Below are 16,849 nucleotides of genomic sequence, written 5' to 3' on the forward strand. Positions count from 1 at the left end.
GTCTGCCAAGTTCTCACCAGATGCATGTTAATAAAGCTGGGTTTTATAAACAGTTCTGATGCAGGGTTCAGAGCAATCTGAGTGACTCAGAGCTGCTAATAGAGTTCTCCAATGCCTTCTCTTAGCTCTGGTTTGAACTGAGATGCAAGCTGTAAGCAAATTAAAGTATTATTTGATAGTCTTTCCTGAAAATAGCGAGAATCAAGTCCATTCTCTTAGCTGGCAAATGGCATATCTCAGAAAAGCTGTGTAGTTGGCATTACCTGATGTTTTGGAGAATCCTCAGAGAGGCCAAAGACCAGATAGTCATGAAAGATTAATTGCCTTCATGGCAAGCAGCAATGTCCAGGTCAGGGTGCAATGCATTGCCAGAACGAGGTGGGAAAGGTTGTATTCCTGTCTACAGAAGCTGTTCTGGGCAGTTGGCGTGACACCAACAGGATGACTGTTGTTTTCTGAGCATAGGAGTCAGGTTGGAGTGATGCTTATTTTGCCAAATGCATTGACAGCCCAGGCAAAGGTTTAGAGCTGCAGACAGACTGAGGACAGCTTGCAAGTTGCACCAGTCCAGCTGTAATTCAGAAAGGGCCTGAGATAGATATGCCTAAATCAATTACTTCCTGCTCTTAAGGTTTAACACCATCAGCCTAAGTGTGTAGCAGCTGTTAATTACAGTAACAAACTCAGAGGTGGGCACTAAGGAGCAGACAAATGTAGGAGACATGCAGTTTCATTTCCAACCCATTTCTGCTAACAGGACAGCAAACGGGCAAGCAGCTTTTTGCTGTTCTATATTTACAAGCTCAGGCACTGTGCGTGGGGGGGGGGTGTGTGTGTGTGTATGGGAGTGTAAGGTTGGGAGGAGGATTCCTGTGTCCTGTTCTTCATTTTCAGGGACTCAGAATGACTTGCTCCCTGAAATTCATAAGATGTTGAGTTGCAGTGGCAAAGATGACAAGAGCTTTCTGTCACCTTGTGTTCTTTGTTACAACTAGCGAGGATGAGAGTCCTAAAGAGCTACCACTCATTGAAGCAAGCCCAGAGCTGGAGCTGAGTCAGGAAAATCTCCAGCAAAATTTACTAGCAGCACTAGCTGCCCAAGAAAAGAAATTTAAGTTGGCTGAGGAAATACACCTGCTGTGTGGCTCCACAAATCTCTAGGGTCTTAGAAAGTAAGAGTCTCTCACAGAAGCCAGAGTCCTTATTTTCTGCAATTATAAACACAAAAGTTACTGTGCATGATTGAGGCACCAGATTTTCTTGTGTTATTATGCAAGTGAAATAAAATCAGGGCTTCCAAGACTATGCTTCCTTTCTTCCAGGACTGTGTTTTTGATTGGTCTTGACAATCCAGGGAGCTTACTGTTAGGGACTTCTTCCCACAAACATTTATGTTTCTGTTACAAATACAGTCTGGTGTGTTTTGTCTCCTTTACCTCTCTGCTACTATGTTGTCTGCTTTTTTAAATACTAATAGCTACTTTCTTCAGAGTTATGTATCTCCATGTGACCATTCTGGAGATTTTTATTCTTGATAAATAACAAGATAAAACAATACCTATATCAGAAAGGAAATCCTTCGATTGGACAGAGCTGGAGGTGTGACTGCTAACCAGCAACTCAGGAGACTTCTAGCTCAGCCTGGCCCTTATTTCATCTTGGGCAATTCATTTAATTCACTTCATACTTTTCTTTTGCTCATTGTAAACATGGAGGTGATACCCTTTTATAAGGATGTTGTAATCCATTAACTCCTATGAGAGTCTCAAACTGCATTGCTATATAGTATCTAAGTACAACTTATATAATCAGACCAGCATTATTACTCCTTAACTATTTTTGCATTTTGTTCAAACTGAAGGCCAATTTAATTTTGTTGCATGTGAACCTTTCATAATTCATACTGTATTAAAGAAACAGCTTTTATTACCATACTAATTGCAAGCAAAGATGGGGGAGAACAAAGATACATATTTTATGATCTATTAATTCTGGACCATTTTAGAAAGAGTAAAATACTTATTGGATTACTTAGGCTCATATCTTTCTCTAGGCTGCTCAAGGTCATATATAATGGATGATGTACCTTTTTGTGTACATATGCATTATGCATGATTTTTTGGAGAAGTTGTAATCAGGTCTAGGAATTATGCCAATTTATTATTGGAAAAATTTATGGTATTTAGCTCTTATGTAGCACTTTACATTTTTCAAGGGGAATTTTAACTAATTAACCCTTGCACATCTATAGAGCACAATTGTTATCACAGATGTGAAATACAGTTACAAGAAGAGGTTTTTTCAAGGTTAATACCAAAGCCAGAATTAAATGCCAAATTGCTCACTATTTGTCTTGTGATCAATTTAATAGGCCTTCCTTTATCTCTAATAAAGTGTTGCCAAAACGAGAACTGGGTTAGCAGAATCCAAGAGTATGCTGGCTTATTTGAGGGATTGACTCCCTGGATATTACAGTTTGATGACAGAGGTGAACAAGTAGATATCAAATGGAAGCATCCTGTCATCAGGTCTTTCTTACACTGAGAACATCCTGCTTAGCAAGGACCCACAGCTTCCAGCAGAGTGGGGTTTTATTTTATCTTTATAAATTTACCCCACTCGTTTGACTTTTGTACTATCCAAACACATATGAGACAATCAACTGAAGGTGACCAAGCGTAAAGTTGAAAGCTAGACTGAATGTAACAGAAAGGAAGGAGTGAAGAGGTATAGAAAAAGTTTCTTGGCTAAAAAACTTGTTGTTGTGAGTCATTATTGCCTGGGCTTGCCAAAATATTCTGACAGTTTTCTGTTTGCTAATTACCTATGACTGTAGGAATGCACCTCTTATAAAGCCAGTTTCTCTTCTCTTTCTTGGGAAAAGAAGTTACGGCTTTAATGAACAAATTATACTACAGAAGTGAAAAAGAACAGCTTTAGATGAAGATCCTAGGTGGCTCTATTTTCTTTGTGCTTGCCACCAGCACACCTGCCTTTTTCAGGGAGTGGGTAGAGTGCCCTTTTTGAAAACCTTCTGAAGCTTTTTACTTAAAAATAATGCATTTCTCAAAACTGCCATGCTGTAGGCTCTAGACTGGCATAGGTATAAAAAAATCTCTGACTTCTTTTTCCTCTTTCTGTGTGATTCCACTGGTTGATTGCACTTCCAACTGGTATTCTCATTTGCTATTTCAGTGTTGCAGGGTGTATTTTCAGTGTAAGGCATAATTGAATGAATGCGATTAGACCTGATGGCACAGATATTTCAGATCTAACCCATATCCCAGTGTTTCCCAAGCTCCTGTGAAGTGCTAGAGCCAACTAGTAAGAAACACTGGACACAATAAATTAAGCCCTTAGTTATGTTCTCTACATTACACATATAACCTGAATTACTTTGTGGCTTCTGTTAATCAGGCTGGAACACTGTTAAATGCTAGGATTTGCATCCTTCTTCTGAAGGACTTCAATATGCTAGTATGTTTATGATATATAAGCATACTCTTTTGTTGTTGTTTTTCCATGGCTTGCAAATCTGCGTATTGAAAGGGGCTCTTTCCTGAATGTTCCTAACTCAATCAAACCTTCTCCCCATTGGCATGTATTGATCCATAACATTTGTGTATCAGCTTGTAGGGGTTCTCCCCACATTCAAATGAATTAGCTGCCAAATGCCAACCTGGTAAGGTTCTGCTGCTGTGTGCCACAAACTGTCACGGGTTCCTTTCTCAGCACTTGTGCATTTCAGACTTTGCACATACGCACCTATCTCTGATCCCTCTATTCTTTGCATGTCTAAGCTTGCAGGAATAGAGGTAATCACTTGCCTGTCCTCTGTACACTGTTGTATCTGCTTCTTTGCTGAGCTTTCTGTAACTGAATGGTTTTTTTCATCAGTATCTTTCTGCCTTCAGGAAGCAGAAAGTTTGTTTTCCCTCAGGGGTTTAGTTTGATTTTTAATTTAAAAATCTCTGGCTAGGAGATCTTGATTCGCATGGATTCTTCTGACCTTATTATTGCTTTTTAAGAGATTATATACATTGTAATTTTCTGTTTCTCTCATGGTTTCTACTTATTTGTAAACATTAGTAAGTGTTATGATAACATTTGTGCCTGCTGATCTAAACTTTCCTCCTCTTTTTCATCTATGAAATTGTGAAGGAAAAGAGCTTCTCAGGATGTCACTCTTGGAGTCTGTATTTCACTTTTAATTCAATGTATTATGGAAAATTGGGATGTTCTTATCTTATCCCCCCATACCAAGCAACAGGCAGATACTCCAGAGGAAGATGCAAAAAAAACCCCACCAAAACCCCAACCTAAAATAAACCCAAACTAGAACAAATCTTGTCCCCAACTTCTGCAATTAAAAAAAAAAAAAAAATATCAGTGAAGAAAGGCAGAAATACTAGCCCAAGTGGATAAACTGTGCTTTGTTTAGCTTGCCAATTTGTTTGCTCTGGCCTGGTATGGTCCTAGGTAAGTTGAAGTCGTCATGTCTGTGTAGCCGTTGCTTGCCCCTTGCTCAGAGACCCAAAGTAAGTTGAAAGTCCTGGCCAGACTCCAGCATGGCCTTACAGGAGTGCAGTTTGGATCTGTTGTCTTTGCCTTTACCAATGTGCTGCTTTGTGCATTTTAAGAATCTTACAAAGGAGTAGTTCTTCTCTTCTTAAAGCATGGGGCAGCCTAAGCCAACCATATTGGGATCTATCTAAACATTTTATTGAGACTGTCTCTTCTTCACCCCAGGAGGACACTGGCTGTTCTAAAGAATGAATGTCTTTTCATGAATGCTATTTATTCTAGTCAGCACTGCTGTGGCTGTTTATATTCACATTGAAGTCCACTTCCCATTTCCTTACAGATTAGATTTTTAGAGTAAGTTGTGTCTGCAGAATAAACCAAGTTATAATGAAAGCTAAAAGGATCTTAAAATGGCTTAGGATCTGATGTGCATTTGAGGTCACTCTAACCCTAATTACTGTTTTAAAGTTTTAACAATAAGAGAATGACAGTATAATGTTACTGTGAAAGCATAATTCATCTGGATGTCTTTCAGTTCCCTACACTATTAGACCTATTAAGAATCTGAAACACTCTGAAGAGGCATTAAAAATTGTTGATGAGAGAAGTTCCCATCAAAGTCCATTAGCATAAATGAGTGGTCACAGTAGCTGGGGCTGACACATTTCTTATTCTTTTCCTATAAGAGTAAGTCTGGACTTCTGAAGAGCTTTCAGGCTCAATCTTATTCAAAGATGATCTCACATGCCACTTAGCATTCCCATCATTTTTCATGTGTTTTTGTGTGAGGAGCAAGCATTCTGAGAACAAGGCGTACATTCATTTTAGTAGATAAAATAAAGGTGGGAGGAGGAGAAAGAATTGAAGCGTGGCTGCAAGGAAAGACATTTTCCTGGATTCTCAGCTTTGCATACCTGTGGTACAAAAGGACTGTCAGACCTCAAAATGGTCAATAGATATTCTATAGAAAAGAAATAAAAGCTCCAATTCTCCTGTCAGAACCAATAATAGATCCTTGGATATTGAAACACCATGTGGATGCAGGAGGCATTGTAACTTTGTGTTGTAATAAACCTGATATTAAGTATGGTGATACTTAGCAGTTCAAAACAGGCTGAGCTACGCAGAAATGTCACTGAGCAAAATCTGTAGTGTTTTATCAAAAAACTAAACTAATCAGTCATAGTTTCCCTCATTCTTGCGTGTAGTATAAGTCACCTCAACTAATTCACATTTGTTTGTAAATGTCCGTATCCACAAAAATTAAAAGAACACAGTGTGCTGGCACATCCTACCTATGGCAAACAGCCTGGATAACACCACCTGCCAAGGTAGGAGCAGCAGTGCAAATGGGGTGTGTAGCCAGGCTTCACAAAAGGGCTGTGAGCACATTTGTCCAAAACTGCTCATATGAAAGTGGAAGACAACCATAAGTCAGAATTACCAAGAGACTTCTGAAATAAAGAAGGCATCAGCTTGAAAAGTAGTGTTAAAAAAAGCATAAAAACTTGCAGCAATGGGAAAGAGACCTTGAAGCAGAAACGGCAGCTGCCAGAACCGAGTTTAGTACTGCCAGAAGTTTTCCTGTGGCATCAAGACCTCCACATCCAGGCTTGGCGGAGCATCCTCTGTGGTGGACACCAGGAGTAACCTGCATCAAGGTAGGGCGCTGTCAGTACAGAGTTCAGCAAGTAAGGGACCCCCCCCTCCTTGGGGTTGTGTGTGCATGTTGGCATGTGTGCAAGTACTGTATTGTAGTTTTCTGTTGTATTACTAATGAAAACACAGCCACTGGAATGTAAAAGTCAGGAAAAGTATTCTAGAACCCATGGAGCTTTAAAGCAAATTTAGGTTGAATTATAGCTACTTGCTCCTATCCTTGAGGCAGACAGAATGTTAAATCAGAGCTGTTGAATCGTTTATTGAGTTCCATTTTCAAAGAACAGCTCAGCATCCAAATCAGAGCCAGATTTCTCTTAATCTAGGCAGTTAAATACGTGTCCATAATTTCCCATGGACATTTCAGCACTGAGCGTTCATGAAGTTATGGAACTCTTAGCAAATCCCTAATTGGGTGTCAGAGGTCTTGTGAAAGTCTTGATCCAATTACAAGCACAGAGCATGTGCAGATCTGGTCCAGTGCTTACTTAATCCCATTTAGCTACACACAGGCAGATAATTATTTTTAGCTGTCTTACAGTAATTACAGCAGGTTTTGTGCTTATTTAAACCATGCCATGTGAACAAATTTTAGAGGAATATTTTCTGTGTCTCCTTAAATAACATTGAAGTGGATTAGGAAATTGAATTTTGTTTTACTTTTTGTGATATAGTAAGTTCAGAAGTATCTAATGTAAAGAACCATTAAACATTTAAATTGTGTATTTATACATTTAAACTCTGTTTATACTCTAGGCAAATTTTAAATGTTTATTTGTAATTATGTCTCAAAATTATTTGCTTAAGAAGGAGAGAGGTTAAATCACTGGTATATTAGAATGCATTGCTTATTCATGTCAGCATAAACATGTAAAGTAGGGAATAAAATTAGTATCCTCAATAGCTGACAGTAGAACAGGAATATCTATAATCATGCTTACATTCCTTTGCCAGTTGGTTGTATTGTTCTGATAAATGGCATTAAACAGAAACAGTATTTTATAGGATTAGGCACTGACTAATGTCTTGGTATTCCATGCAAGCATGGATCCTTGAGAGGCATATCCTGTGGTTTTTATTTGTCATCTTTATGACATCTCTTTGAAAAAGCAATACCAGTTACTAAATGTTGTTCCAAATAAGATTGTTTATTGCTGTAGATATCTTCCTTTCTCTCTGTTCACATATAAGTCTATAGCTTTAGGATATCGTACAAATTATCCCTGAGATAATTATATACCCTTTAGTGTGTGTTGTTCTTCCAAATGTAATAAATGAGTAAAAGATGGGCTAGAACTTTTCATAATAGCATTTTGGTCCTTCTACTGTCCTTGTCCCAATAACAGATGGTGTTTCTATTTATATGATTTGTATCTTGATCACAAATGTTTAATCATTTTTCCAAATTATTGCCATGTATGTTAAGTCTTGGGTTCTGCCTCTTTTAACTGTCATGTTTTGTCTCAGAGTTTGGGTTTGTGTAATCATTGGGACTAGCCTGTTTGTAAGAATACTACCTTTTATTGACTGAAATGAGCTGCATTATTTCTGGATCTCTGGGGGTTATGAATTAGTGTTGCTCTGTTGCTTTGTACCAGTTCATATCACTTGAGGATCTAGGTTTACTTCTAAGTAGCAAATTAATTTTAATGGTGAAAGATCTAAAATATTACTGGGAAAAGACTTGTGGTAAATGCTCATATTCCCACCTCTTGCTTTTCTCTCTGTATGAAATTTTGAAGGCTGTGTGTGCTTTACATATGTCAGCAGGCCTTTACTATACACGCTTTTACTATACATTTTTATAGCCGTTTCTTTCACTACCCCTTTGGGTTTTTGCTCTTGCCATCTTCTCATAATCTTTCAAATTGTAGAAGCTACCATTCTGAAATTAGTCCTTTTGCACAAGTTCTGGCTCTATAAACACCATTTTTGCACTCTTCCTGTGCTTCTCAAAATAATATATTTGTCAGGAGTTTCAGTCATGTGAAGCCACAAAACTTGGGGTACAGCCTGATTAAACATTTGGGAAACTTGTCCTGTTAATGGAAACAAGCTCTGGTTATCCATCTTTTATTTCACACTTCACAGTTGTCCTATGTAAAATACTTGTCTACTGTAAATGCCTGTTGACTGGCAAGTTATCCACAGCAAATATGCATTAGCTTTTGATTTTATTGTCATTAAGGAAGCTTTCATCTGAAAGACTCCTGATTTATGAAAATCATCAAGGCTAAACCTGGAGTAAAGCAAACGTGTATTATAAGTGCAACCTAAAACCAATATATATGCCAGAATTACACTAGAAAAACTTTTTCATTTGAGAATTCATTTGAGAAACTTTTTCATTTTATTCATTTGAGAATAAGTTTGATTTAAAACCAAGTGCCAGTGCTAGCAGCCTTATTTCTGAAATATAGAAGGAATTATTATTGCTGTATTTTAGAGGTGTACTGTAATGAGTTAAGGATCTTTCTCTTTTAATCTGATATATTATACTCCACCAGTTATATTTGTGATGCAATACTTCTTGAATATTCATATGCAACTCCTCATAAAGTTCTCTTAAAATTGATACTAAAAGGCTAGAATTATTTGAGATGTGGCAATTACTGACTGCAAGAAAATTGTTCTCTACTGAACACTTACAACAAGCAAATCACTGCCAAAATACTGCTGTTAGAAAGAGTGTTAAAGAGTGAGCGTAAATCACAAAGCTATTACGGTGTTTTATATAAAATAGTTCACTAATGGATCACAAACCATGGCAGTTACATTTATAACAAGCAGATTCCTGAATTTAGACAAATACTAGGGTGTTTTATTGCATGAGGATTTGAAGATCACTGTGTTTCTTAATCATTGGGCTATTTAACAGTTTACAAGTAAGCCTGTGAATTGTCTTCATTGAGTGACTATTCCCTTGCTTCAGACTGTATGTTTGACTATGTTGCTAAATCAGGCACGTCTTTAAGGTCTAGCTCTTTAGGGTTTGATGCAGCAGTGTCAGCTTGGATGTATTTTAGGAGTACACCAGAGCTGTTTCAGCACAGCCAGCCAGGATGGTTCAGAGGGCCTTTGGAGCAGTTTAAGCTTAGCTTGTAAGAGGGTAAGGACTTCAAAATGCAACCTCCCCTTTATCTGTGAGTATCTAAACCAGTTTCTATGTACTGTGGTGAGTTATACTGGTTGCCACAGAACATCATCAAGTTTTTTCTTGCTTATTGATGTGGGGACAAGCAGATGGAGGTGTAGAGGTACTGTACAATTTCCTTTAGAGGTTCTGGCAGTACTCCATGTGTACCTTGCTTGGTAGCCTCTTTTTGTTCCATGTGGGCCATAACTGTGCCAGAAGGGTTGGCTTCTAAATTACAAATGGAGGGGGAATATGAGTATATTTTGCAGACACCTCACTAATATTTATCTATCCATAAAGTTTCTTACCTGAAATATGAAAAAAATTTTTGACTCAAATATGTGATACAGGTAAAGCAAGCGAGCTAATCAAGAATGAATAGTAATGCCAGGGGAAATGATCATGAATGCAATGTAGCAATTTCTTAGTGTATCTGGGGAAACTCATTTGTATGCCATGGCACAGACAAAGCACCCCTGTTTGCCACTGTGTCAAACCTAGTTAGCCCTAGAGAGTCTTCACAGATTAAATAATGCACTATAACAAATCCACTAGAGAGCAAACCAGTCTCTATGCATGTAGCATGCCCATTTCTGAAAGTCTAACTTCAGGAAAGGCAGAGAAATGTCATGCCAAAAGGTGTTTATTGCAGACAACCAAACACCTAAGATCAGTAAGTTAGAATGCAAATAACTCCAAAGACACAAGTGCAGCAACTCTATTCCAGTTACACAGTATCTTCAGTATAGTTCACTTTGATAATGTCATTATTTTTCATGCACAGCTGATCTTGCATCATTTGGTATTAAGGGACACCCATAATATTCCTTTAAATATTTAATAGTATTTTCATATACTGAAAACTGTCAGTGGTATTATATATTGTACATAAAACAACCTTTCCCTTTTCATTTTCTACCTATAAAGAGGTGTTGTACATGTTTCCCTCTCTCAAATTTATAACAGAGATGACAGTTTTCTTTCTGAGTAGCTGTAGATATAAAATACCTAGCAGTAAAATGGCTTTTAACTCATTTTTATAGCACTGTAAGGCAGTATCTTCCTAATATCCTTTTCTCAGACCATAGAAACACTACCATTAGAGGTGGGCTGTGTCTATCTCTTAGAAAGAATGAAGTCTTCCACAGAGGTTAAGACTCTTCATTACAGTATACAACTTTACATATTCAAGCAAAAAACTAACTCTTATCTGTTTCTTAAGCTTTGAGATGTTTACAAAAAAGTTATGCAGAAAAGCCTCTTGAAGCTAAACTGTTGGAAGCAGTATGGGCCAAAGTCAAATAGCTATTATATGTAGTATGTGCTACCCAAGTATTAATCAAGTATTTGCAAATACATTCCCCAGATATCTTAACGGTCATCCTCTCACTCAAACTTTAACTTATTTGTGAAACAAGAAAACCTTTATTTGGGAATACAGCAAAAACTTTGAAAACAGTTGTGCACAGGTATGATTAAAACACTACCTCCTGGTGACTTTGAGAGTAGCCTTCTCTTCCATCTCTCAGCTTGAAGTACCAAAAGGCAAGGCAAATTAATGTCTCCTGTCGCCAAACCTCGCTCATATTTTGGGGCCAAACTCACATTTTGGCAGCAGCATGCAGAATCCTGAAGAAGATGCATCTTCTGTCCTTTGCAGATTTGCCATGTACTTCAGCCAGACACGCCTTCTGATTGTCAGGCTAATATCTGACATACATGAATATTCTTAGCCTGCTGCATGCGTGGTTTCAGATCAATTGCTTTTTTTGAGCCACAAGCGCACAGGTGAAGTGGAGCGGAACTGAGCTGAATGCAGCAGACTGTTGCACTGTCAGAAGGTAACTAATCCCAGCACCTCCCCACTATGCCTAGAGCATGGCCACATATAAATTCTATTTTTTCCACTAGGTCCTGAGAAGTGATAGGTGCAGGTGACAGGTAAGAGGTGGCTGTGGCAAGGGTTAGTTGCTGCCTCCTAAAGAAAGGAGGGAAATTAAGAACTGGTGGATTTTGTTTCATTTGTAAAGTGGTAGCTAGTGGTTTCCTAAACTAACAGACTTATGAACTGCTCTCAGCTCTGATTTATTTATTGGTCCATGCTGCAGTATAGCAGGCTAGTTCTTTAAGGGCAGAAATGAGTTTTAAAGGCTGGCAAAAGGAGCTGTAATTGGTCTTGAGGATTTAAGTGTTGCAGAGAGGAAAATGATTATTCCTTCTGTTGAAAATTTATAATGTTTCAAATAATCTGATTTAGAAAATGAAGAAAAAAATTGCAGCAAGAGGTCTAGTTCTCCCTGAAGATATACATGTATGCCATGTTCCAAGTATAACATTTTTATGGTTTAATAAAAATAGGAATGTGTGCATGCATAGACAACATACCTATATCACTTATTTTATCTGCATAAAGGGAAAAAGGCTTATCAATTCCTTTTCTCATACCTCAGAAAATACTTAAAAATGTGCTCATGTTCAATGTTCCTATTAAAAAAAATAATCCAGTATGCTGGGAAAATACTATCCCAAAATGCTAATTCTTATAAAAGATGTATGTATGAGAACAGAGGGTTGAAAAAAAAAAATTGTTCGGCAACTTAAACAGGAGCACAGTCTAATGTTATTTGAAATGCTCTTTTTCTATAGAGGAATAAACTGTATTTCTCAGATAATTACACTTCTAGCTTTGGTGGAAACCATTCAGAAACACACAAAGGTATTTGAAAGTACACAATACACTGTCTTGCCAGAAACAAGCAAGGGATCACACTGGCAATTTGCTGCCCAGCCCTCCTAGGCCACTGTACGCAGTGCCTGCAAACCAGTGTTTCTTGAAGCTTCTCAAACACAATGCCTGTCCACCCAGGGACACAAAATCCCAACCAGCAGGAAATGTGAAAAAGAAGTTGCTCAGGCTGGTACAGCACTGAGGAACAGTGATTTGCCCACCAAATGAGAATGGAAGATTTCAAAGCCCATCAGCTCTTCCGACCTTATCTAAGTCTGTGGAGATCCATTATCTTCCAAAGCAGTTCAGGAAGGAAAGTGAGATGACTATGGCACCTCCATGGTGTATCAGAAGTCAGCCATTTCCTCCTACCAGTGAGTGGTAGTATGTTAGAGCAATTTTGGAGTATCCTGCTAGGGGCTATATAGAGATCAGTCATTCTTGTATCTTTGCAGTTTGGTTAGAACTTGCTAGTCTTTCAGTGATCAGAAATGTTTCAGAGCTCTCTGTGAAACTGTTTCTACAGATATTTGTTCTGGTTTTTTTCCAGAGTTTTCATGCTTGCCACAAGTTTTATTATTTTATTGCTTCCATTTAGTGAAACCCCTTCCTTTCTGCACGTCTTGCCGCAACATTAATAAACTCTGATCATGTTTTGTATTATCTGTTACTTTTATATACAGCAATCTAAGATGCGTGTTGTTAAGATACACTACAAAAAAGAAATCTTTATCTATCCATGAACTTTTATCTACAATCAATCACCACAATAGTATTTTGAGATTCACAGTTTTGTTGTCTTTGCAGGTTGCGTTGCATTTTCTGTTGACTACAAAGTTCTTCCATGCTCACATATACTTAACTTGAATTCTTCACCTGTATTAACAGTCTGATATTAAAACATTTATAGTACAAAATGAATTGATCTTATGTGAAATATTGGAGCGTGGGGATGGGTTCTTCCCTGGTGTAGGAAGATGCTGAAAAAATAAGTGGAGAGGTCTTAGGTGCAGAGAATTTCCCCATAGTAGAGACAAAGACAGAGCTGATACTGAGGGCATAGAATCTGGGGACTGGGTGCCTCACCTTCCTACTCTATTCTGTTACATAAGTAAAAGGCCCCACTATTTCCACAAAATGATTAGAGGGAAACAGTTTTCTGCTGAGGAAGCAAACTATCCCCAAACCAGTGCCTGTGTCTTCACTGCCAAAATTTACTGTGTTTTATAGTTTTCTACAATAAAGCTAGTAATTTTTAGCAACATTCTATGGTTCAATTAGATATTAATTACAGCTTGCAAGATGCTTATCAGGTAATACCCCTGTCCATTTTTTAGATCAGTAATTTGAGGTAGGAGGAGGTTTTCACTGATGAGTAGTGGTAGAGAAAGGAAAGAAGCAAGGAGCTCTGACTCTGAAATGCCTGCTGCACAGAATATAAAGCCTACCTTTGTGCAAATACAGTCATATGTTAGCATTTTGCATCTGCTATCAAAAATACATGCTGATCATTAATTTGCATATAAAATTCTGGATTTTTAAATAGATGCAGCCTCTATGCTAACGGCCTCTTCGTTTCCCATGTCCTATTTCTGTCTGTGAAAAATCACCTTTTATGAACTGATCCCAAGAAGAAATCAGTACCTATATCTCAATAGAAATCAGTGAAATGCCAAGGAAGATGAGTGGTGCATATGATCAAGCACTTGGATTTGAAGCTCTCTGGAAGGAGGACTGACACTGCTCTGGCTTTGTAGTGATGAGCTCACATTATTGAATTTTTGGTGACTTTGAAATGCCAAGCTGAATTCACATTTCTGTGTTTCTCCTTTGCTTTCTTTTATGCACTTTTCCTGAACTAATCTGCAAAGCAGCTATGCTTTAATTCAAATACTTCTTCAAGAATAACACCTATTATGTTAGCTTTGAGATAGTATCAATGGTTAGAATTTTATTGACAAACATGGTTCCAAATAATATTAAATGCTAACCATCGATTGATATTTATATAATGTTAATCACAAGATCCTTTCCCCCACCCTACACTGCTCTGTTAATTCTTGCTACAGCATCATATCTAAAATATCTGTGGTTTTTTTTATCAGTGCTGTGAGGCGTGTAGGAGAACAGAGAAACAGTATTTGATTAGGTTTCTTGGAAATCTGGACTCAGTTCTCAGCTTGTCTAAGACTTGTAAGATTGTGGTCTCTTAGGGGAGTGATAAGACTCACTCTGAGCACACTTCCTCTCTTTGTCTGTGTTGCTGCTGTAATAAACAGCCCTTGTCCAAACAGCTAACAAAGTGTATGTGCAAAATGAGGCTATAGTCATGGTTGAATTCTTGGTATACTACAAGATTATAAATAAGTTAACATAATCTTGGCACTGTAAAAGCAAATAATATATATTGTTCTTGGTTCTTCTGTTGAATAAATAAAAAATATACTTTCTTTAACTGGCATTTACATTTAGATTAATTTTGCAAGCAGTGTGCTTGCAGATGATCTGTAAAATATTGGCAACACTGATGGTGGGAATATTAATTCAAATCAGTGCATGTGCCAGGTATTCCCTATGACTACTGCAAATCTCACTGTTTTTAGAGACGTCGAGAGGTATTCTTTATTATAGTCAGTGATGTTCACTTTTAGCTTTGTTTTGCTCGCAGTTCTGTATCTGCTGGCTGCTCTGAAACATGAGATTTCTTTACCATAATTGCTCTTCCTTATTTGAAATTATATGTTATGATCTTTTATATATTTACAAGACTCCTGGGAAAATGAATGTTGAATCCTAAATTAATCATCAGCTGTTTCATCAAAACTGTTGCATAATCTCATAAAAAGATAATTGCAAGATAATTTATGTTATTTGCTTTCAAAGGGCCTGTTTGAACTCCCATCAAAGCTGATGGAATGACTTCAACCAAAATTTGTTTGGGCCCTTTCAGTTTGACCTATTAGTTCTCTTCATCTCTTTTCCTGGAACAAGAGGACTTTGGGTATTGTGGAGCTTAATGTCTGATAGAAAATGTGAGTAAGGCAACCAGCACTGTTTGTTGGTGATCTTGTAGTGCTATGGAATAGACAGACATTGGCTGTTTCTTCCTCTCCTCCTCCTGCTGGCTATGTTTTGCTCATAAATATCAAGACGTAGCTTGTGGTCTTCTTTAAAAAAGGCATATTTCCTCATCTGTTTAACCTCCTACCTTTCTCTGACAATGTCTTTATGCTTCTAACAATGTCTTCTGGTTGGGAGGTTGGTAAATGTTGTTTCTGATTGCTCAGCAGGCATCCTATTAGAGCAGATTGCTTCCCAGACAGCCGTGTGCTTTACCTGTTAGTGCTTTTCCTGGCCACAGAGTGACAGTACCATCAACTGAACCATTAATTGAACCTGTATTTCTAGCTTCATAGCTTCTACCTAAATCCTAGACTACTGCAGCAGCTACTGGTAGTTCCTGGTGAATGGTGCTCTATTTTTTTCCAGAGGATGAACTAAATCTTGAAACCTCCTTACTGAAATTATTAGTGATTAGGCAAGCAGAAGAGTTTGGGGAGGCTATAATAGCTTTTAGCTTATTTGATTCAGCTTGAGCTTTATGGTCATGGAGAACATTGTTGTCCTTAGTTAGTCTGAGTTTGGAAGTTGTGCTTAGGCTGCTCGTAGATTGTAGGAGATTAACTAGTCCTTTCTTCCATTAGACACGTTATTAGTGACCAGAGCTTTTTTTAGATTAGCAATGTTAAGAACTGAATTAAATTTAATTCAACTTCTCTGCAATGTAATTGGGAGTTGGTTTTTTTTCTGTTAAGGGTTACAGTTCATTCTGAGAGATATTGTGGCTCCAGATTTACATCACAACACAATTGCTCCAAGTCTTAGAAATATAGTTTAGAGCAACTGTTTTCAACTACGTAAATGGTGTTCTGTTGCTTTGTGACTAATGTTTTGTCAGTTGTGGAATTTCACCCTTTACAACTGCAAGTTCTGTAAAATAGCCAGAATGGGAATGAGAGTCTGTGATGATTCAGAAGTGTATTATAAGAATACTTCTGAAAAGAGAATAGAGAAAAATGTTAGTGGATTATAGCAAGAAATAAAATTTTAAATGAGCTGCTTTACTTCAAGATAAGGTATACCATCAAAATATTTTTGTCTTAATTTCTGAGCAGTATCAAAAGACACAACAGCACTTGGGAAATCTAAAAAAAAAAAAAAAAAAAAAGGAAATATGTCAAACTCCCAATGCAAGAAACTCAACACAAAATTTCTCCTTTTTATCGTCTGAAAGAATTATAAAGCCCTTTCTATAAATGAAGTACACCTGCTAGTGTACAGACCCTTAATTTTTAAGCTACTTAAACCAAGCCCTTGTGCTATGGTGGTCTCTAGAAATCCAGGGCATTTATATGCTGGGCTGCTTGCCTTTAGGAACTAAATGGGCAACGGAGTCATGTAGAGGGACCTGAAAGATTAAGTAATCCATCTGAATTTAAGGAAAGAAGATTGGGGCAGATCTAAGAACAGAATTCACTTTTTCAGACTCATGACCTCACATCCTGCTTCCAGCTTTAATATAGTAATTTTTTTAAAACTGTACCAAACTTGTTACCTAGGCCTAAATTCATTAGCTTCCATGGGACATGACTCCACTGTGGAAATGGGAAATACAGCTGAGGGCTATTCTCCTTTTTCCTAGAAACAGAATATTGTTCTGTCATAGTGATACACATAATAGTTTTGTGGGAATTATGGAGGGGAATCCAGAGAAATTGTACGCTGACTGTCTCGTTATGTTT

The sequence above is a fragment of the Accipiter gentilis genome, chromosome 5, assembly GCF_929443795.1.
Source record: "Accipiter gentilis chromosome 5, bAccGen1.1, whole genome shotgun sequence".
NCBI classification, from domain to species: domain Eukaryota; kingdom Metazoa; phylum Chordata; class Aves; order Accipitriformes; family Accipitridae; genus Astur; species Astur gentilis.